At 37.2% G+C, this 24,258-nt stretch overlaps 1 long non-coding RNA gene across 1 annotated transcript in view; it reads right to left on the minus strand.

Moving 5' to 3' along the window:
- Positions 1-4,711: 4,711 nt before the first annotated feature.
- Positions 4,712-24,258, minus strand: part of LOC123037648 — a 29,770-nt gene continuing 10,223 nt past the window's right edge. The window contains exon 3 of the long non-coding RNA XR_006417596.1: positions 4,712-4,761. This is a non-coding gene — a long non-coding RNA (uncharacterized LOC123037648). The remainder of the gene's footprint in view (positions 4,762-24,258) is intronic.

Genomic DNA, 24,258 nt, shown 5'->3' on the forward strand with positions numbered 1-24,258 from the left:
AAGTTAGCTTTCCTTTCTTGTTTAAAATGGAAACATAATTTCTAGGATATGTAGTATCACAAAAGTTATGGCATATCCGATCAATCAGTTATATGGCAGCTATAGGATATAGTCGGCCGATCCTTATGAAATTTGGTAGGTCGGACTGATTGGCCAAATATAAAAGCCATAGAAAATCCCAGCTTCCTAACTTTACAAACACCAAAATTATGGCATTTCCGATCAATCAGTTATATGGCAGCTATAGGATATAGTCGGCCGATCCCGGCCGTTCTGACATATATATTGCGTGCAAAGGAAAGAAGGGTGTGTGCAAAGTTTGAACTCGATAGCTTTAAAACTGAGAGACTAGTTTGCGTAGAAACAGACAGACGGACATGGCTATATCAACTCAGGAGGTGATCCTGATCAAGAATATATATACTTTATAGGGTCGGAGATGTCTCCTTCACTGCGTTGCACACTTTTGACCAAAATTATAATACCCTCTGCAAGGGTATAAAAATTGCTCATTGGACCCCAAAATATTACGTCATTTTCGCTGATGAGTAAAAATTTTATATTTTTGGGTCCGAAGGACGTTCTTACGTATTGCGTAAAGCCAATACAGAGCTGCAGGACAAACATCTAAAACCCACCGTTAAGCATGACGGCGTACACGTTATGGTTTGGGCCTGTAAGTCCGCAGCAGGAGTCGGAAACCTTAAATTTATTGAAAACACAATAGATAAAAATGTTTATCTCAATATCCTTAAGGATAATTTACTCCAAAGTGCTGAGAAATTGGGAAAAAAAACAGGGTTCTACCAAGACAATGACCCAAAGCAAAAGTCGAGTATAGTTCAATATGGGCTGGGTTATAATTGCCCCCATATAATGAAATCGCCAGCTCAGTCACCCGATTTTAATGTTATTGAGAAATTTGTGGGCTTTGCTGGACTCAAAAATTCGGGAGCGCAATATTTCCAATAAAAATGACTTGAAGACGGCTTTGCTCTAAGAATGGTCTAAAATCACCCCAGAAACCACAAAAAAAATTGGTCGAATCTATTCCCAATCGACTGAAGTCGGTTGTGGACCAAAAGAGCGGACATACCAAATACTAAAAGTTAAAAAAATATTTTTTTTGCAATTTTTTATAATTAATTTGATTAACTGGGTCAAATAAGCTGTGACGTTGAATAAGGCAGTATTTATAGTTTTTATTGTTTAATTAAGAAGTTCCTTGATATAATAAATAATTGAAAAAATATTTTTTAAGTTAAAACAACAGTTAACCTTTCTGCGTTTTATTTAATGGGTATCTCTTATGGTTCAGGAGTTTTACCTGTTTAATGTTGAAAAATAGGTGTGGGTCAAATAAGCTGTGAGCCACTGTATCTATACATATATATATGAAAAGAGGAGGCGACTGAGCGGTCGCGCATGCCAGACATGCCGTCTCAGCACTGTCCAGGAACATAGAAGCGGGCGTTCCACAAGGTAGTGTGCTTGGCCCTACATTGTATACACTATTATCTGACGACATGCCAAACCACTCGTCAATCACAGCACTTGCAGGAAGGGATACGCTGGTTGCAACCTACGCTGACGATACCGCGGTGCTCACCAGAAACAGCTCCATAGACCTGGCAAAAATAGGTCTCCAAGAATATCTAGATGCATTTCAGATAAATGCGCAAACGTGACCTTCGCAAATCGGGCGCTAAACTGCCCGAGTGTGACGCTTAATGGTAGAGTGTTAACTCACTCAACATCACACAAATATCTAGGAGTCATTCTAGACAGAAAGCTCAAACTCGAAAGCAATGTCAAGTCGCTGCTGCATTCTTATAGAACTAAGTTAAATCGCATGTCCTGGCTACTCTCCGCTAAAAACAAGCTTTCGCTGGACAACAAGGTTCGAATTTTCAACTGCATTCCAGCTCCGAACTTTTTCTACGCAATACAGGTGTACGGTATCACAGCTAAAACCCACCTCAACAAAATACGGGTACTTCAAGCCAAGACGCTGAGGAGGATCTCAGGAGCTCCATGGTACATAAGAACGGCGGACATCGAGCCCGACTTCAAAGTACCAAAAATTGGGGATAAAATTCGGCCGATTGCACAAACATACACGGAGAGGCTTGGAGGTCATCCTAACAGCCCAGCTAGGCGACTAACGCCGAGTCATCGCACTACGGTCAGGAGAATACTGAAACGCCATCATCCTCAAGACCTGCTGGCTCGGGTCTTGACCTAATGATTACCAGCAATGCTAAACTTAAATTTCTCGCATTTCCATAGCCTCAATGTATATAATTTTTCTATAATTTATATTTATTATGTGCTGCTGACATAACTAATTTTTCTGTATATTATTTCTGATTTGCTTAAGTTGTAGGTAACAGTGCACCTATCTTTGTTACCATTTCGTTATTATTTCACAATAAATTATTATTTCACAATTACGCATTATGCCTCGGAACCCATTTGTTTTGGTATATTAATAAGTATGCTGTCATCATACTGTTGTTTTTATTAGTGGTTGCACCTGCTATTAAAAACTTTTCCCTGAGTGATTTATTGATGGGCACTTACAGTCAACACAATATTTATTCGGACACCCGTGATTTTGATTTTGATTCATTAATAACTCAACAAAAACGTAATGAAAACAAACAATTTATATTTCATCGTGAAGGTTAACATTCTTAGAATATATTTTAACAAAAAAATAAGGAACTTTCAACAGTAAAATTAGATATTTTCTTAAATTAACTTGAAAAGTCATAATTTTACGCACAGAAATTATTCGGACACTTCATATAATATTAAAAAAAACATATTTCTTGATGTTTTAATATTTTTAATATTTGGTGGGTCCTCCACTAACATCAATGACAGCTTGTAAGCGTCGACCCATGCTTTTTACCAAGTTGCTTGTCTCATTAGCGCTAATTTGACCCCATTCAGCCATCAATGCAGTTTTTAAGGACTCCCTGGACGAAATGACGTGCTTCCGAATCCTTTTCTCAAGAATATCTCAAACATGTTCTATGGGACTTAAATTAGGTGACTGGGGAGGTGTTTTCAGCTGCTTGCAGTGATATAAAAGCCACTCTTGCACCAAAGACGAAGAATGTTGTCTTGTTGAAACAACAATGTCTTCGGATCTAGACCAAGTTTTATATCACTTGGAATCAAATTTTCGCTTAAAATGTTTTTGTAGATATTCTTATTAATTTTGTCGTCAATAAAGACCATTTGACCGACTTCTTCTACCGATACACACCCCCAAATCATTACATTCCCGCCACCATGCTAAACAGTTGGAATTAAGTTCTTCTCATTCATGGCTTCATTTGGTTTCCTCCACACTTTCGAGGGCCCATAGTGTCCAAATATGTAAAATTTGGATTTGTCGCCTAAAACTACGTTCTCCCAAAACGAATCCGGGTGGTTATATGCAGTTTTCCAAACTCCAAATGCTTTTTTTTGTTGATGGCAGAAAATAATTGCTTTCGACGAGCAACTCTGCCATGTAAGCCAGCCTTGTACAGGTAGTTTCGGATGGTTGTGGCCCAAACTTTTTTTATTTTCGCTTGCTCTACATTCTTTTGAATTGTTGTAGATGTTGTTTTCGGATTTTTCAGGACTGTAGACATAAATTTCCGTCCCTCACGTGAGTACAGAATCTTAGACCTTCTAGCTTTCTTGTGATTTGAAGCTCATTATTCCGTTTTTAAGTATTTTTGGATTATACTATGTATTGTGGAAGGTGATTTTTCCATTAATACGACCGATTTCGCGATAACTACGATTTTCCAAAAATGAATTTAAGATAGGTTTTCGAAAATCTAGTGACAAATCTTGAACTCCTTTCATCACCAATCGTATCAAAAAAACACATAAAAACTAACAAAAAAAAAAAAAAAAGCACGCCGAAAATTACTCCGAAGTAATTTCAACTAAACTACTTTAAAAAGAATCGCCTATTACCGTTGAGCTCAGAAATAAACACAATAAATGAGAAATGTACGAATAATTTTTGTGCAACATTTTAGCAACTTTTTGCTTTTCTTTTAATATTTTTAAGGCTAATTTAAAAAATTACATTTTTGTTTGTGTAATGTCTTCTGAAAATCACTGTTTCTATGATAAGTACAAAAAAACCTGCTAAAATTACGAAAATTCCGGCAAATAAGCTGTTAAACTTGATAATAGTCAGTGTCCGAATAAATTTTGTGCTGACTGTATGTTGTCCTGATAATTTCCTGTTTATGAAATAACGTTGAACGATACGGAAGCAGATATATATAGTGGTTAATTGTAAATAGTGAACAAAACTGCCCCTGAGTTTAACGTTTATTATATTCGTTAACAAATAGGGTCCAAGTTTTCTATTATGGCTATTAATTAAATTCACATCTATAAATCTTAAAAAATGTGGCCATATACATATAGGTACAGACTTTCGTCTTATTGGCAAGATACAGTGTCGTTATACATAGTAGAAATCGAACATTTAGGAAAGCTCGATATCATTTTTATTTTTAAAATATTTATGGTCCCTGCACGCTATCGTAGTCACGCTTGATGGCGTCTTCCCACAGATATCCATATACCATCTACCATCCGTTGAACGGATTGTCCATTGTGCAAGCAGCACAGAACAAAACAAAAAGTAATCATTTTTTAAAATTTTTTTTCTGATTGTTCCTTTGGCAGCTATATGATATAGTCGCCCGATCCGGCTCGTTCTGACTTATATACTACCTGCAATAGAAAGACAACATTTGGGAAAGTTTCAATCAGATAGCTTTAAAACTGAGGGACAAGTTTGCGTAGAAACGGACGGACCGACGAACGGACGGACAGACGGACAGGGCTACTCTCCTGTTTTTGGGTTGTCCTCTTAAGCCGAGAACAAAAGCTCTTTTTAGTGGCTGTGAGAGCGATATTTGTATTTTATGCTCAATGTTGCGTAACGCACAAACATGCGGTTCAATTCTGGAAAAACTAAGCTAACACAATAAGTCAGGGACCTACCACCATTTTATTTGGTATTGTCGACTACGCAGATCTATTTTTGATAAGGTCGGATATCTGTTAAACTCATTGTTGTGCTAGACTCAAAGTATACCAAAGCTAAGGAAAGTACCATAGCTGAAGTAAAGACCAACGAAGGAGCTGGACAATTTATATCGAAATTAAGAACAACCGATCAAGTTTTTCCTCATCATCTTAAACCGGTTGCACAAAATCTACACAAACTTGACTGATACTCCGTTTTTTGCACGAATTTATAAAATGATAGAAGTAGAACTGAAAGATGTGCTGTCAAGCTCCGATCGAGAAGAAAATAAGACAACGATGGCATCGGTCATATTCAATAATTAAAACGATTAAAAAACACACCAAATTCTACTGGCGTAAACCTTAACTTTTTTTTAACTTTTACTTTAAATTGTATTAGACTTTACTTTTAAATTGTTTTAGAATTTATTCCAAATTAAGTTAAACAAGAACAATGACGTCAGCGCTAGCAGATAAATTCACTTTAGCGCCAGTACCATCTATTAGGGGCATATTTGTTATAAAACTGATTAAAAAAATTACGTTTTTTGATAGTCGTGGAGTTCGACACTATAGTGTTCTTCTTGTTAAGATTCTTGTTTCTATACATTTTCAATTTAAAATATAGTGATTTGAAATAACGTTCAAAGAGGAATGAAGAGAACCAAAGATAAAAACAAACTTTATACCCGTTACTCGTAGAGTAAAAGTTTAGTTGTTCATGAGAACTCCAGCGTTTGAATCTCTAGCTTAGTTCGTCCGTTTACTAAAAATATTCTAAGCATTCTGTGACATCATTTCGTGAACCACTGTACTTTGAAAATAAAGTTTTTTTGTGCTTAAATTTACTTTTCATTAGACTTTGAAAGGCGTATTGTATCCATAATATTAGTTTTCCGAAAAGCCAATGAAAAGCATTAACAAAAAACATTTTTATCCATGAAAATCAAATTTTGGTTTGGATACTAAAATACAGAGAAGTTTAATCATCAACACCAAGTATGTATATGGTGAATAATAATACTATTAACATCTCACAGCTTATTTGAACCAACCACTTCTTACTCCGATTTCTCGGAACTCGTTGAACGAATTACGGGAATTCCTTTTGCTACATATGTCTTCATTCGTGTTCGAAGGAATTTGTTTCCTAAATTTTAGCCATAATTCGACACTGTCGAAGAACGGGAGATATCCAGCAAATAAGCTTTATAGGTAACTCTTTGAACACGTCATGGGCTTTTGTATCTTTGAAACCCGTTGAGTTAAGAACCTTAGAATCAACACATATAAAAAGTGCAAAGGATCCCTATCAGTTTTATAAGTTTGTTAAACCCATCTTACTTTACGAATTACGGGTATACAAGGTATAAAATAAAACATCAAAATATATTGCAAAATTAAAATTTTCATATTTTTGATATAGAAATCTCGGGTAACAATTTTTGATGGTTCCCGTTCCATCATTTCGTTAACCACTTTACATTGAAAATAAAGTTTTTTCCGAGTCATTCTTTTTCTTTTCGTCAGACTTTCATAGGCGTATTAGTTAATTTTTGCGGAAAGCATTGACAGAAAAAAACCTTTTTTATAAAAAAAAATTTGGTTTCGATAAATAACTACAGTGACACACAGCTTATTTGACCCACACCTAATTTTTAACATTAAACAGCTATAACTCCTGAACCATAAGAGATACCCATAAAAATAAAACGCAGAAAGGTTAACTTTTGTTTTAACTTAAAAAATATGTTTTCATTTATTTATTATAGCAAGGAACTTCTTAATGAAACAATAAAAACAAAAAATACTGCCTTTTTCAACGTCACAGCTTATTTGACCCAGTTCATCAAATTAATTATAAACAAGAAAGGAAAGCTAACTTCGGGCGGAGCCGAAGTTGATATACCCTTGCAGAATATTCTGTATATTATATTCTCCAAAATTATTCATATGATGCATTCTTAATACTTATAAAATATCCCAACTTCCTAACTTTAAGAACACCAAAGTTATGGCATTTATGATCGTTCAGTTATATGGCAGCTATAGGATATAGTCGGCCGATCCTTATGAAATTTGATAGGTCGGATTGATTGACCAAATATAAAACCCATAGGAAATTCCAGCTTCCTAACTTTACAAACACCAAAATTATGGCATTTCCGATCAATCAGTTATATGGCAGCTATAGGATATAGTCGGCCGATCCCTGCGTGCAAAGGAAAGAAGGGTGTGTGCAAAGTTTGAACTCGATAGCTTTAAAACTGAGAGACTAGTTTGCGTAGAAACAGACAGACGGACAGACGGACATGGCTATATCATGGCAGATCAAGAATATATATACTTTATAGGGTCGGAGATGTCTCCTTCACTGCGTTGCACACTTTTGACCAAAATTATAATACCCTCTGCAAGGGTATAAAAATTGCTCATTGGACCCCAAAATATTACGTCATTTTCGCTGATGAGTAAAAATTTTATATTTTTGGGTCCGAAGGACGTTCTTACGTATTGCGTAAAGCCAATACAGAGCTGCAGGACAAACATCTAAAACCCACCGTTAAGCATGACGGCGTACACGTTATGGTTTGGGCCTGTAAGTCCGCAGCAGGAGTCGGTAACCTTAAATTTATTGAAAACACAATAGATAAAAATGTTTATCTCAATATCCTTAAGGATAATTTACTCCAAAGTGCTGAGAAATTGGGAAAAAAACAGGGTTCTACCAAGACAATGACCCAAAGCAAAAGTCGAGTATAGTTCAATATGGGCTGGGTTATAATTGCCCCCATATAATGAAATCGCCAGCTCAGTCACCCGATTTTAATGTTATTGAGAAATTTGTGGGCTTTGCTGGACTCAAAAATTCGGGAGCGCAATATTTCCAATAAAAATGACTTGAAGACGGCTTTGCTCTAAGAATGGGCTAAAATCACCCCAGAAACCACAAAAAAATTGGTCGAATCTATTCCCAATCGACTGAAGTCGGTTGTGGACCAAAAGAGCGGACATACCAAATACTAAAAGTTAAAAAAATATTTTTTTTGCAATTTTTTATAATTAATTTGATTAACTGGGTCAAATAAGCTGTGACGTTGAATAAGGCAGTATTTATAGTTTTTATTGTTTAATTAAGAAGTTCCTTGATATAATAAATAATTGAAAAAATATTTTTTAAGTTAAAACAACAGTTAACCTTTCTGCGTTTTATTTAATGGGTATCTCTTATGGTTCAGGAGTTTTACCTGTTTAATGTTGAAAAATAGGTGTGGGTCAAATAAGCTGTGAGCCACTGTATCTATACATATATATATGAAAAGAGGAGGCGACTGAGCGGTCGCGCATGCCAGACATGCCGTCTCAGCACTGTGCAGGCCCATAGAAGCGGGCGTTCCACAAGGTAGTGTGCTTGGCCCTACATTGTATACACTATTCTCTGACGACATGCCAAACCACTCGTCAATCACAGCACTTGCAGGAAGGGATACGCTGGTTGCAACCTACGCTGACGATACCGCGGTGCTCACCAGAAACAGCTCCATAGACCTGGCAAAAATAGGTCTCCAAGAATATCTAGATGCATTTCAGGAATGGGCTAGGATTTGGAACGTGTGCATCAATGCAGATAAATGCGCAAACGTGACCTTCGCAAATCGGGCGCTAAACTGCCCGAGTGTGACGCTTAATGGTAGAGTGTTAACTCACTCAACATCACACAAATATCTAGGAGTCATTCTAGACAGAAAGCTCAAACTCGAAAGCAATGTCAAGTCGCTGCTGCATTCTTATAGAACTAAGTTAAATCGCATGTCCTGGCTACTCTCCGCTAAAAACAAGCTTTCGCTGGACAACAAGGTTCGAATTTTCAAGTGCATTCCAGCTCCGAACTTTTTTTACGCAATACAGGTGTACGGTATCACAGCTAAAACCCACCTCAACAAAATACGGGTACTTCAAGCCAAGACGCTGAGGAGGATTTGAAATAACGTTCAAAGAGGAATGAAGAGAACCAAAGATAAAAACAAACTTTATACCCGTTACTCGTAGAGTAAAAGTTTAGTTGTTCATGAGAACTCCAGCGTTTGAATCTCTAGCTTAGTTCGTCCGTTTACTAAAAATATTCTAAGCATTCTGTGACATCATTTCGTGAACCACTGTACTTTGAAAATAAAGTTTTTTTTGTGCTTAAATTTACTTTTCATTAGACTTTGAAAGGCGTATTGTATCCATAATATTAGTTTTCCGAAAAGCCAATGAAAAGCATTAACAAAAAACATTTTTATCCATGAAAATCAAATTTTGGGTTGGATACTAAAATACAGAGAAGTTTAATCATCAACACCAAGTATGTATATGGTGAATAATAATACTATTAACATCTCACAGCTTATTTGAACCAACCACTTCTTACTCCGATTTCTCGGAACTCGTTGAACGAATTACGGGAATTCCTTTTGCTACATATGTCTTCATTCGTGTTCGAAGGAATTTGTTTCCTAAATTTTAGCCATAATTCGACACTGTCGAAGAACGGGAGATATCCAGCAAATAAGCTTTATAGGTAACTCTTTGAACACGTCATGGGCTTTTGTATCTTTGAAACCCGTTGAGTTAAGAACCTTAGAATCAACACATATAAAAAGTGCAAAGGATCCCTATCAGTTTTATAAGTTTGTTAAACCCATCTTACTTTACGAATTACGGGTATACAAGGTATAAAATAAAACATCAAAATATATTGCAAAATTAAAATTTTCATATTTTTGATATAGAAATCTCGGGTAACAATTTTTGATGGTTCCCGTTCCATCATTTCGTTAACCACTTTACATTGAAAATAAAGTTTTTTCCGAGTCATTCTTTTTCTTTTCGTCAGACTTTCATAGGCGTATTAGTTAATTTTTGCGGAAAGCATTGACAGAAAAAAACCTTTTTTATAAAAAAAATTTGGTTTCGATAAATAACTACAGTGACACACAGCTTATTTGACCCACACCTAATTTTTAACATTAAACAGCTATAACTCCTGAACCATAAGAGATACCCATAAAAATAAAACGCAGAAAGGTTAACTTTTGTTATACCCGTTACTCGTAGAGTAAAAGGGTATATTGTATTCGTGCAAAAGTATGTAACAGCTAGAAGGAAGCGTTTCCGACCCTATAAAGTATATATATTCTTGATCAGGGTCACTAGCCGAGTCGATATAGCCATGTCCGTCTGTCCGTCTGTCTGTCCGTCTGTCCGTCTGTCTGTCCGTATGAACGCTGAGATCTCGGAAACTATAAAAGCTAGAAGATTGGCATTTTGCATGCAGATTCTAGGAGTTCCTACGCAGCGCAAGTTTGTTTCAAAAAGGTGCCACGCCCCCTTTAACGCCCACAATCGCTTATATACGATTTTAAAAATTTAAATATTTCGGAAAAGTAAAAATGCAGTTTTATTGTGTTTATCAATACCTATCGAAATGTAGAAGAACTTTTTCAAATCGGAACATTCGTTAAAAAGATATGCGTGATCAAAGTTTCTAACTCCATCTCCCTCGCACTCCCTTTACCTGAGTAACGGGTATCTGATAGTCGGGGCACCCGACTATAGCGTTCTCTCTTGTTTTTCATTATACCCGTTACTCGTAGAGTAAAAGGGTATATTGTATTCGTGCAAAAGTATGTAACAGGTAGAAGGAAGCGTTTCCGACCCTATAAAGTATATATATTCTTATTCAGGATCACTAGCCGAGTCGATCTAGCCATGTCCGTCTGTCCGTCTGTCTGTCCGTCTGTCTGTCCGTATGAACGCTGAGATCTCGGAAACTATAAAAGCTAGAAGATTGGCATTTTGCATGTAGATTTTAGGAGTTCCTACGCAGCGCAAGTTTTTTTCAAAATCGTGCCACGCCCCCTCTGACGCCCACAAGCCACAAGCTGTGGCCACAGTTTTGATGCTATTCTGAAAATTTTAATTGATATGTATTTGTTTCGTCAATACCTATCGATTGGCCTAATAAAAGTTTGCCACGCCCACTCTAACGCCCAAAAACCCATTAAACGCTTAAGCCTGGCTACCGCCTACATTTCCGCCTTTCATGGCCCGTAGCGCCATCTAACGGATGACTTTGGATCAGCTGGCCAAGGTGCTAATTCGAGCGGCGAAAAACATACAAGAAGGCATATTTATATTAAGTTGTTTAGCTGAGTAACGGGTATCTAATAGTCGAGGCACTCGACTTTAGCGTTCTCTCTTGTTTTAACTTAAAAAATATGTTTTCATTTATTTATTATAGCAAGGAACTTCTTAATGAAACAATAAAAACAAAAAATACTGCCTTTTTCAACGTCACAGCTTATTTGACCCAGTTCATCAAATTAATTATAAACAAGAAAGGAAAGCTAACTTCGGGCGGAGCCGAAGTTGATATACCCTTGCAGAATATTCTGTATATTATATTCTCCAAAATTATTCATATGATGCATTCTTAATACTTATAAAATATCCCAACTTCCTAACTTTAAGAACACCAAAGTTATGGCATTTATGATCGTTCAGTTATATGGCAGCTATAGGATATAGTCGGCCGATCCTTATGAAATTTGATAGGTCGGATTGATTGACCAAATATAAAACCCATAGGAAATTCCAGCTTCCTAACTTTACAAACACCAAAATTATGGCATTTCCGATCAATCAGTTATATGGCAGCTATAGGATATAGTCGGCCGATCCCTGCGTGCAAAGGAAAGAAGGGTGTGTGCAAAGTTTGAACTCGATAGCTTTAAAACTGAGAGACTAGTTTGCGTAGAAACAGACAGACGGACAGACGGACATGGCTATATCATGGCAGATCAAGAATATATATACTTTATAGGGTCGGAGATGTCTCCTTCACTGCGTTGCACACTTTTGACCAAAATTATAATACCCTCTGCAAGGGTATAAAAATTGCTCATTGGACCCCAAAATATTACGTCATTTTCGCTGATGAGTAAAAATTTTATATTTTTGGGTCCGAAGGACGTTCTTACGTATTGCGTAAAGCCAATACAGAGCTGCAGGACAAACATCTAAAACCCACCGTTAAGCATGACGGCGTACACGTTATGGTTTGGGCCTGTAAGTCCGCAGCAGGAGTCGGAAACCTTAAATTTATTGAAAACACAATAGATAAAAATGTTTATCTCAATATCCTTAAGGATAATTTACTCCAAAGTGCTGAGAAATTGGGAAAAAAACAGGGTTCTACCAAGACAATGACCCAAAGCAAAAGTCGAGTATAGTTCAATATGGGCTGGGTTATAATTGCCCCCATATAATGAAATCGCCAGCTCAGTCACCCGATTTTAATGTTATTGAGAAATTTGTGGGCTTTGCTGGACTCAAAAATTCGGGAGCGCAATATTTCCAATAAAAATGACTTGAAGACGGCTTTGCTCTAAGAATGGGCTAAAATCACCCCAGAAACCACAAAAAAATTGGTCGAATCTATTCCCAATCGACTGAAGTCGGTTGTGGACCAAAAGAGCGGACATACCAAATACTAAAAGTTAAAAAAATATTTTTTTTGCAATTTTTTATAATTAATTTGATTAACTGGGTCAAATAAGCTGTGACGTTGAATAAGGCAGTATTTATAGTTTTTATTGTTTAATTAAGAAGTTCCTTGATATAATAAATAATTGAAAAAATATTTTTTAAGTTAAAACAACAGTTAACCTTTCTGCGTTTTATTTAATGGGTATCTCTTATGGTTCAGGAGTTTTACCTGTTTAATGTTGAAAAATAGGTGTGGGTCAAATAAGCTGTGAGCCACTGTATCTATACATATATATATGAAAAGAGGAGGCGACTGAGCGGTCGCGCATGCCAGACATGCCGTCTCAGCACTGTGCAGGCCCATAGAAGCGGGCGTTCCACAAGGTAGTGTGCTTGGCCCTACATTGTATACACTATTCTCTGACGACATGCCAAACCACTCGTCAATCACAGCACTTGCAGGAAGGGATACGCTGGTTGCAACCTACGCTGACGATACCGCGGTGCTCACCAGAAACAGCTCCATAGACCTGGCAAAAATAGGTCTCCAAGAATATCTAGATGCATTTCAGGAATGGGCTAGGATTTGGAACGTGTGCATCAATGCAGATAAATGCGCAAACGTGACCTTCGCAAATCGGGCGCTAAACTGCCCGAGTGTGACGCTTAATGGTAGAGTGTTAACTCACTCAACATCACACAAATATCTAGGAGTCATTCTAGACAGAAAGCTCAAACTCGAAAGCAATGTCAAGTCGCTGCTGCATTCTTATAGAACTAAGTTAAATCGCATGTCCTGGCTACTCTCCGCTAAAAACAAGCTTTCGCTGGACAACAAGGTTCGAATTTTCAAGTGCATTCCAGCTCCGAACTTTTTTTACGCAATACAGGTGTACGGTATCACAGCTAAAACCCACCTCAACAAAATACGGGTACTTCAAGCCAAGACGCTGAGGAGGATTTGAAATAACGTTCAAAGAGGAATGAAGAGAACCAAAGATAAAAACAAACTTTATACCCGTTACTCGTAGAGTAAAAGTTTAGTTGTTCATGAGAACTCCAGCGTTTGAATCTCTAGCTTAGTTCGTCCGTTTACTAAAAATATTCTAAGCATTCTGTGACATCATTTCGTGAACCACTGTACTTTGAAAATAAAGTTTTTTTTGTGCTTAAATTTACTTTTCATTAGACTTTGAAAGGCGTATTGTATCCATAATATTAGTTTTCCGAAAAGCCAATGAAAAGCATTAACAAAAACATTTTTATCCATGAAAATCAAATTTTGGTTTGGATACTAAAATACAGAGAAGTTTAATCATCAACACCAAGTATGTATATGGTGAATAATAATACTATTAACATATCACAGCTTATTTGAACCAACCACTTCTTACTCCGATTTCTCGGAACTCGTTGAACGAATTACGGGAATTCCTTTTGCTACATATGTCTTCATTCGTGTTCGAAGGAATTTGTTTCCTAAATTTTAGCCATAATTCGACACTGTCGAAGAACGGGAGATATCCAGCAAATAAGCTTTATAGGTAACTCTTTGAACACGTCATGGGCTTTTGTATCTTTGAAACCCGTTGAGTTAAGAACCTTAGAATCAACACATATAAAAAGTGCAAAGGATCCCTATCAGTTTTATAAGTTTGTTAAACCCATCTTACTTTACGAATTACGGGTATACAAGGTATAAAATAAAACATCAAAATATATTGCAAAATTAAAATTTTCATATTTTTGATATAGAAATCTCGGGTAACAATTTTTGATGGTTCCCGTTCCATCATTTCGTTAACCACTTTACATTGAAAATAAAGTTTTTTCCGAGTCATTCTTTTTCTTTTCGTCAGACTTTCATAGGCGTATTAGTTAATTTTTGCGGAAAGCATTGACAGAAAAAAACATTTTTTATAAAAAAAAATTTGGTTTCGATAAATAACTACAGTGACACACAGCTTATTTGACCCACACCTAATTTTTAACATTAAACAGCTATAACTCCTGAACCATAAAAGATACCCATAAAAATAAAACGCAGAAAGGTTAACTTTTGTTTTAACTTAAAAAATATGTTTTCATTTATTTATTATAGCAAGGAACTTCTTAATGAAACAATAAAAACAAAAAATACTGCCTTTTCAACGTCACAGCTTATTTGACCCAGTTCATCAAATTAATTATAAACAAGAAAGGAAAGCTAACTTCGGGCGGAGCCGAAGTTGATATACCCTTGCAGAATATTCTGTATATTATATTCTCCAAAATTATTCATATGATGCATTCTTAATACTTATAAAATATCCCAACTTCCTAACTTTAAGAACACCAAAGTTATGGCATTTATGATCGTTCAGTTATATGGCAGCTATAGGATATAGTCGGCCGATCCTTATGAAATTTGATAGGTCGGATTGATTGACCAAATATAAAACCCATAGGAAATTCCAGCTTCCTAACTTTACAAACACCAAAATTATGGCATTTCCGATCAATCAGTTATATGGCAGCTATAGGATATAGTCGGCCGATCCCTGCGTGCAAAGGAAAGAAGGGTGTGTGCAAAGTTTGAACTCGATAGCTTTAAAACTGAGAGACTAGTTTGCGTAGAAACAGACAGACGGACAGACGGACATGGCTATATCATGGCAGATCAAGAATATATATACTTTATAGGGTCGGAGATGTCTCCTTCACTGCGTTGCACACTTTTGACCAAAATTATAATACCCTCTAATGTTGAAAAATAGGTGTGGGTCAAATAAGCTGTGAGCCACTGTATCTATACATATATATATGAAAAGAGGAGGCGACTGAGCGGTCGCGCATGCCAGACATGCCGTCTCAGCACTGTCCAGGCCCATAGAAGCGGGCGTTCCACAAGGTAGTGTGCTTGGCCCTACATTGTATACACTATTCTCTGACGACATGCCAAACCACTCGTCAATCACAGCACTTGCAGGAAGGGATACGCTGGTTGCAACCTACGCTGACGATACCGCGGTGCTCACCAGAAACAGCTCCATAGACCTGGCAAAAATAGGTCTCCAAGAATATCTAGATGCATTTCAGGAATGGGCTAGGATTTGGAACGTGTGCATCAATGCAGATAAATGCGCAAACGTGACCTTCGCAAATCGGGCGCTAAACTGCCCGAGTGTGACGCTTAATGGTAGAGTGTTAACTCACTCAACATCACACAAATATCTAGGAGTCATTCTAGACAGAAAGCTCAAACTCGAAAGCAATGTCAAGTCGCTGCTGCATTCTTATAGAACTAAGTTAAATCGCATGTCCTGGCTACTCTCCGCTAAAAACAAGCTTTCGCTGGACAACAAGGTTCGAATTTTCAAGTGCATTCCAGCTCCGAACTTTTTTTACGCAATACAGGTGTACGGTATCACAGCTAAAACCCACCTCAACAAAATACGGGTACTTCAAGCCAAGACGCTGAGGAGGATTTGAAATAACGTTCAAAGAGGAATGAAGAGAACCAAAGATAAAAACAAACTTTATACCCGTTACTCGTAGAGTAAAAGTTTAGTTGTTCATGAGAACTCCAGCGTTTGAATCTCTAGCTTAGTTCGTCCGTTTACTAAAAATATTCTAAGCATTCTGTGACATCATTTCGTGAACCACTGTACTTTGAAAATAAAGTTTTTTTGTGCTTAAATTTACTTTTCATTAGACTTTGAAAGGCGTATTGTATCCATAATATTAGTTTTCCGAAAAGCCAATGAAAAGCATTAACAAAAAACATTTTTATCCATGAAAATCAAATTTTGGTTTGGATACTAAAATACAGAGAAGTTTAATCATCAATACCAAGTATGTATATGGTGAATAATAATACTATTAACATATCACAGCTTATTTGAACCAACCACTTCTTACTCCGATTTCTCGGAACTCGTTGAACGAATTACGGGAATTCCTTTTGCTACATATGTCTTCATTCGTGTTCGAAGGAATTTGTTTCCTAAATTTTAGCCATAATTCGACACTGTCGAAGAACGGGAGATATCCAGCAAATAAGCTTTATAGGTAACTCTTTGAACACGTCATGGGCTTTTGTATCTTTGAAACCCGTTGAGTTAAGAACCTTAAAATCAACACATATAAAAAGTGCAAAGGATCCCTATCAGTTTTATAAGTTTGTTAAACCCATCTTACTTTACGAATTACGGGTATACAAGGTATAAAATAAAACATCAAAATATATTGCAAAATTAAAATTTTCATATTTTTGATATAGAAATCTCGGGTAACAATTTTTGATGGTTCCCGTTCCATCATTTCGAGTCATTCTTTTTCTTTTCGTCAGACTTTCATAGGCGTATTAGTTAATTTTTGCGGAAAGCATTGACAGAAAAAAACCTTTTTTATAAAAAAAAATTTGGTTTCGATAAATAACTGCAGTGACACACAGCTTATTTGACCCACACCTAATTTTAAACATTAAACAGCTATAACTCCTGAACCATAAGAGATACCCATAAAAATAAAACGCAGAAAGGTTAACTTTTGTTTTAACTTAAAAAATATGTTTTCATTTAATTATTATAGCAAGGAACTTCTTAATGAAACAATAAAAACAAAAAATACTACCTTTTTCAACGTCACAGCTTATTTGACCCAGTTCATCAAATTAATTATAAACAAGAAAGGAAAGCTAACTTCGGGCGGAGCCGAAGTTGATATACCCTTGCAGAATATTCTGTATATTATATTCTCCAAAATTATTCATATGATGCATTCTTAATACTTATAAAATATCCCAACTTCCTAACTTTAAGAACACCAAAGTTATGGCATTTATGATCGTTCAGTTATATGGCAGCTATAGGATATAGTCGGCCGATCCTTATGAAATTTGATAGGTCGGATTGATTGACCAAATATAAAACCCATAGGAAATTCCAGCTTCCTAACTTTACAAACACCAAAATTATGGCATTTCCGATCAATCAGTTATATGGCAGCTATAGGATATAGTCGGCCGATCCCTGCGTGCAAAGGAAAGAAGGGTGTGTGCAAAGTTTGAACTCGATAGCTTTAAAACTGAGAGACTAGTTTGCGTAGAAACAGACAGACGGACAGACGGACATGGCTATATCATGGCAGATCAAGAATATATATACTTTATAGGGTCGGAGATGTCTCCTTCACTGCGTTGCACACTTTTGACCAAAATTATAATACCCTCTGCAAGGGTATAAAAATTGCTCATTGGACCCCAAAATATTACGTCATTTTCGCTGATGAGTAAAAATTTTATATTTTTGGGTCCGAAGGACGTTCTTACGTATTGCGTAAAGCCAATACAGAGCTGCAGGACAAACATCTAAAACCCACCGTTAAGCATGACGGCGTACACGTTATGGTTTGGGCCTGTAAGTCCGCAGCAGGAGTCGGAAACCTTAAATTTATTGAAAACACAATAGATAAAAATGTTTATCTCAATATCCTTAAGGATAATTTACTCCAAAGTGCTGAGAAATTGGGAAAAAAACAGGGTTCTACCAAGACAATGACCCAAAGCAAAAGTCGAGTATAGTTCAATATGGGCTGGGTTATAATTGCCCCCATATAATGAAATCGCCAGCTCAGTCACCCGATTTTAATGTTATTGAGAAATTTGTGGGCTTTGCTGGACTCAAAAATTCGGGAGCGCAATATTTCCAATAAAAATGACTTGAAGACGGCTTTGCTCTAAGAATGGGCTAAAATCACCCCAGAAACCACAAAAAAATTGGTCGAATCTATTCCCAATCGACTGAAGTCGGTTGTGGACCAAAAGAGCGGACATACCAAATACTAAAAGTTAAAAAAATATTTTTTTTGCAATTTTTTATAATTAATTTGATTAACTGGGTCAAATAAGCTGTGACGTTGAATAAGGCAGTATTTATAGTTTTTATTGTTTAATTAAGAAGTTCCTTGATATAATAAATAATTGAAAAAATATTTTTTAAGTTAAAACAACAGTTAACCTTTCTGCGTTTTATTTAATGGGTGTCTCTTATGGTTCAGGAGTTTTACCTGTTTAATGTTGAAAAATAGGTGTGGGTCAAATAAGCTGTGAGCCACTGTATCTATACTATATATATGAAAAGAGGAGGCGACTGAGCGGTCGCGCATGCCAGACATGCCGTCTCAGCACTGTCCAGGCCCATAGAAGCGGGCGTTCCACAAGGTAGTGTGCTTGGCCCTACATTGTATACACTATTCTCTGACGACATGCCAAACCACTCGTCAATCACAGCACTTGCAGGAAGGGATACGCTGGTTGCAACCTACGCTGACGATACCGCGGTGCTCACCAGAAACAGCTCCATAGACCTGGCAAAAATAGGTCTCCAAGAATATCTAGATGCATTTCAGGAATGGGCTAGGATTTGGAACGTGTGCATCAATGCAGATAAATGCGCAAACGTGACCTTCGCAAATCGGGCGCTAAACTGCCCGAGTGTGACGCTTAATGGTAGAGTGTTAACTCACTCAACATCACACAAATATCTAGGAGTCATTCTAGACAGAAAGCTCAAACTCGAAAGCAATGTCAAGTCGCTGCTGCATTCTTATAGAACTAAGTTAAATCGCATGTCCTGGCTACTCTCCGCTAAAAACAAGCTTTCGCTGGACAACAAGGTTCGAATTTTCAAGTGCATTCCAGCTCCGAACTTTTTTTACGCAATACAGGTGTACGGTATCACAGCTAAAACCCACCTCAACAAAATACGGGTACTTCAAGCCAAGACGCTGAGGAGGATTTGAAATAACGTTCAAAGAGGAATGAAGAGAACCAAAGATAAAAACAAACTTTATACCCGTTACTCGTAGAGTAAAAGTTTAGTTGTTCATGAGAACTCCAGCGTTTGAATCTCTAGCTTAGTTCGTCCGTTTACTAAAAATATTCTAAGCATTCTGTGACATCATTTCGTGAACCACTGTACTTTGAAAATAAAGTTTTTTTGTGCTTAAATTTACTTTTCATTAGACTTTGAAAGGCGTATTGTATCCATAATATTAGTTTTCCGAAAAGCCAATGAAAAGCATTAACAAAAAACATTTTTATCCATGAAAATCAAATTTTGGGTTGGATACTAAAATACAGAGAAGTTTAATCATCAACACCAAGTATGTATATGGTGAATAATAATACTATTAACATCTCACAGCTTATTTGAACCAACCACTTCTTACTCCGATTTCTCGGAACTCGTTGAACGAATTACGGGAATTCCTTTTGCTACATATGTCTTCATTCGTGTTCGAAGGAATTTGTTTCCTAAATTTTAGCCATAATTCGACACTGTCGAAGAACGGGAGATATCCAGCAAATAAGCTTTATAGGTAACTCTTTGAACACGTCATGGGCTTTTGTATCTTTGAAACCCGTTGAGTTAAGAACCTTAGAATCAACACATATAAAAAGTGCAAAGGATCCCTATCAGTTTTATAAGTTTGTTAAACCCATCTTACTTTACGAATTACGGGTATACAAGGTATAAAATAAAACATCAAAATATATTGCAAAATTAAAATTTTCATATTTTTGATATAGAAATCTCGGGTAACAATTTTTGATGGTTCCCGTTCCATCATTTCGTTAACCACTTTACATTGAAAATAAAGTTTTTTCCGAGTCATTCTTTTTCTTTTCGTCAGACTTTCATAGGCGTATTAGTTAATTTTTGCGGAAAGCATTGACAGAAAAAAACCTTTTTTATAAAAAAAAATTTGGTTTCGATAAATAACTACAGTGACACACAGCTTATTTGACCCACACCTAATTTTTAACATTAAACAGCTATAACTCCTGAACCATAAGAGATACCCATAAAAATAAAACGCAGAAAGGTTAACTTTTGTTTTAACTTAAAAAATATGTTTTCATTTATTTATTATAGCAAGGAACTTCTTAATGAAACAATAAAAACAAAAAATACTGCCTTTTTCAACGTCACAGCTTATTTGACCCAGTTCATCAAATTAATTATAAACAAGAAAGGAAAGCTAACTTCGGGCGGAGCCGAAGTTGATATACCCTTGCAGAATATTCTGTATATTATATTCTCCAAAATTATTCATATGATGCATTCTTAATACTTATAAAATATCCCAACTTCCTAACTTTAAGAACACCAAAGTTATGGCATTTATGATCGTTCAGTTATATGGCAGCTATAGGATATAGTCGGCCGATCCTTATGAAATTTGATAGGTCGGATTGATTGACCAAATATAAAACCCATAGGAAATTCCAGCTTCCTAACTTTACAAACACCAAAATTATGGCATTTCCGATCAATCAGTTATATGGCAGCTATAGGATATAGTCGACCGATCCCTGCGTGCAAAGGAAAGAAGGGTGTGTGCAAAGTTTGAACTCGATAGCTTTAAAACTGAGAGACTAGTTTGCGTAGAAACAGACAGACGGACAGACGGACATGGCTATATCATGGCAGATCAAGAATATATATACTTTATAGGGTCGGAGATGTCTCCTTCACTGCGTTGCACACTTTTGACCAAAATTATAATACCCTCTGCAAGGGTATAAAAATTGCTCATTGGACCCCAAAATATTACGTCATTTTCGCTGATGAGTAAAAATTTTATATTTTTGGGTCCGAAGGACGTTCTTACGTATTGCGTAAAGCCAATACAGAGCTGCAGGACAAACATCTAAAACCCACCGTTAAGCATGACGGCGTACACGTTATGGTTTGGGCCTGTAAGTCCGCAGCAGGAGTCGGAAACCTTAAATTTATTGAAAACACAATAGATAAAAATGTTTATCTCAATATCCTTAAGGATAATTTACTCCAAAGTGCTGAGAAATTGGGAAAAAAACAGGGTTCTACCAAGACAATGACCCAAAGCAAAAGTCGAGTATAGTTCAATATGGGCTGGGTTATAATTGCCCCCATATAATGAAATCGCCAGCTCAGTCACCCGATTTTAATGTTATTGAGAAATTTGTGGGCTTTGCTGGACTCAAAAATTCGGGAGCGCAATATTTCCAATAAAAATGACTTGAAGACGGCTTTGCTCTAAGAATGGGCTAAAATCACCCCAGAAACCACAAAAAAATTGGTCGAATCTATTCCCAATCGACTGAAGTCGGTTGTGGACCAAAAGAGCGGACATACCAAATACTAAAAGTTAAAAAAATATTTTTTTTGCAATTTTTTATAATTAATTTGATTAACTGGGTCAAATAAGCTGTGACGTTGAATAAGGCAGTATTTATAGTTTTTATTGTTTAATTAAGAAGTTCCTTGATATAATAAATAATTGAAAAAATATTTTTTAAGTTAAAACAACAGTTAACCTTTCTGCGTTTTATTTAATGGGTATCTCTTATGGTTCAGGAGTTTTACCTGTTTAATGTTGAAATGTTAGCGATTTCGTTTGGGCGAAACTCAATTGGTTCATGTTGAAGCTGAGGCTCATGTGGTAAAGTCGGCAAGGTGAACGCACTAGTGGCAGGATTTGGTTTGAAGACATTTTTAAGGTGGTTGGCAAACGTGCTGGCTCTGTCTGCATCGCTGCGCGCCCAGCCGCCTGTGGGGTTTCTAATAGGCATCACGGTTACTTTCGGTGAGCTTAGAGTAGGGTGAGCTCTCCATAGTGAGTGTTTTGTGCTAGATGTTGACAATTGCTCTATGTAGCGTCGGTGGACATGTGCTTCTTCTTGCTGTAAAGCTTTTGTGAGTTGACGTGAGGCATATTTTAAGCTTTGCCTAGCAGATGGTGATCTGTGGAGTTGCCACTCTCGACGTAAGCGTCGCTTTTCGAGGACGAGCTGTTCTATTTGTAGATTTGTCTTCTTTTGGTTGCTTTGTGTACTTGTAGTTTGGGGTGTTGAAACTCGAGCTGCAGAGACGAGTACAGACTCCAGTGTATTAACAAATCTGTCTACGTTGGCTTCATCGTTGAGATGAGGACTTAGCTCAATGTGTGAGCTAATGTATTTCTTGTACTTAACCCAATTGGTTTTCTGAGATGTCAATTTAAACGATTGCTCCAATGCGCCTGGATGTCGGAGAAGAATAAACAGGACAGGCGAGTGATCCGATGAAAGATCCGAGAGGCATTCGGCGCTTATCAGATTTTTAGAAATGTTTTTGGTAATTGCAAAGTCTATTAAATCGGGTAGTTTCCTTGGGTCTGCCGGCCAGTATGTTGGTCTGCCAGGAGAAACATAGTCCAGCTTGTTCTTGGCTTTTATAACTGCATTATAGAGCTGTTTTCCTTTTGGAGTCACGAGACGTGATCCCCAGTGTGTGTGCTTGGCGTTGTAGTCCCCTGCTGCTATGAAGTGGTCTCCTAGTGAGTTGAAAAACTGCATAAACTCATCTTCAGCTATGGTGAAGCGAGGGGGGCAGTATACGGCGGCTAGTGTAAGTTGGTTGCCAGTATTTGTTTGTATATTTATAGATGTGGCCTGTAGATAATTTTTAGCAAATTTGTTATGATAGTGGTGCTTAATACGGCTTCTGATTAGAATTCCAGTCCCACCATGTGCTTTACCATCTGGATGATTTGTTCCGTAAAATGAGTAACCTCGTAGTTGAAAATTGTATTTATTTGTAAGGTGTGTTTCTGAAAGCAGCATTACGTCGATATGGTTGTCGAGTAGGAATTGAGCTAACTCAAGTTTATGCTGTGAGACGCCGTTAGCGTTCCACGTAGATATCCTTAGGGAAGTCATTATTTGGATTGTTGTGAAACCAGCATTTGAATCAGTAGATTTTGGTTTCGCATTAAATCTTGCATAGTTGTGCGCATAAACGACATAAACTCCGTAAGGCTTTGCTGCAGGCTGTATATCATATCTTCGAAGTTGCTTTTTGACTGCTCCGGGAATTGTTGCTGCTGAGCCGTGTTCGGTTCTTGGTATGCTGATTGCAGAAATGAACTTTTTGAGACAGGGTTAGCCAGTCCTGATTTTAAAGCGCTTGCGTAAGTCACATTTTTATCAGAGTTTAAGGGTCCTAGTGAGGATCTGGCTGCAGTCGAGAAGAAGACTTCAGGGTTTGATCTGGAAGCTGTCATCTGTTTATTTTGGGTGCGGGCGGCAGTTCCTCTCTGGTGGATGCGACTTTTCAGCTCCTTGTAAACAGGGCAGCCTCTGTAGTTAGCAGTGTGATTGCCACCGCAGTTGCCGCACTTTTTCGAGTTGCAGTCATCTTTGCTCGTTGGGCAGTGTGCGGAGTCATGAAGATCTCCACAAACTACACACACCGGGCGCAGTTTACAGTATGACCTTGTATGGCCATATTCTTGGCAGTTCGCACATTGTACCGGGCCATTGCGTTTGTGCGGTTCCTCAACTGTAATTCTGCGGTGCAGCAGGAACTGAAGATTGTAAATGGGGTGCACTTCGTATTTCTTTAGGGGCTTATTTTCTGGTTCGAGCTCAACCTTAAAGAGTGGCTGCGGCTTTCTATCCCTGTTAAGGATGTTGAAGACTGTCTTAGCGTTAAATCCCTTCTCTTGAAGCGCCTTTGTTATCTCTGCAGGCGTTACGTCGGACTCTATGCCCTTAAGTACGACTTGCAGGCCCTTGCTACTTTTTAGCTGATACGTGTAAAAGTTCTTTTTATTCTCGGAAAGATATTTCGATAATACTCTGTAATTATCTTC

The sequence above is a fragment of the Drosophila rhopaloa genome, unplaced genomic scaffold (assembly GCF_018152115.1).
Source record: "Drosophila rhopaloa isolate 14029-0021.01 unplaced genomic scaffold, ASM1815211v1 contig_190, whole genome shotgun sequence".
Classification (NCBI taxonomy): domain Eukaryota; kingdom Metazoa; phylum Arthropoda; class Insecta; order Diptera; family Drosophilidae; genus Drosophila; species Drosophila rhopaloa.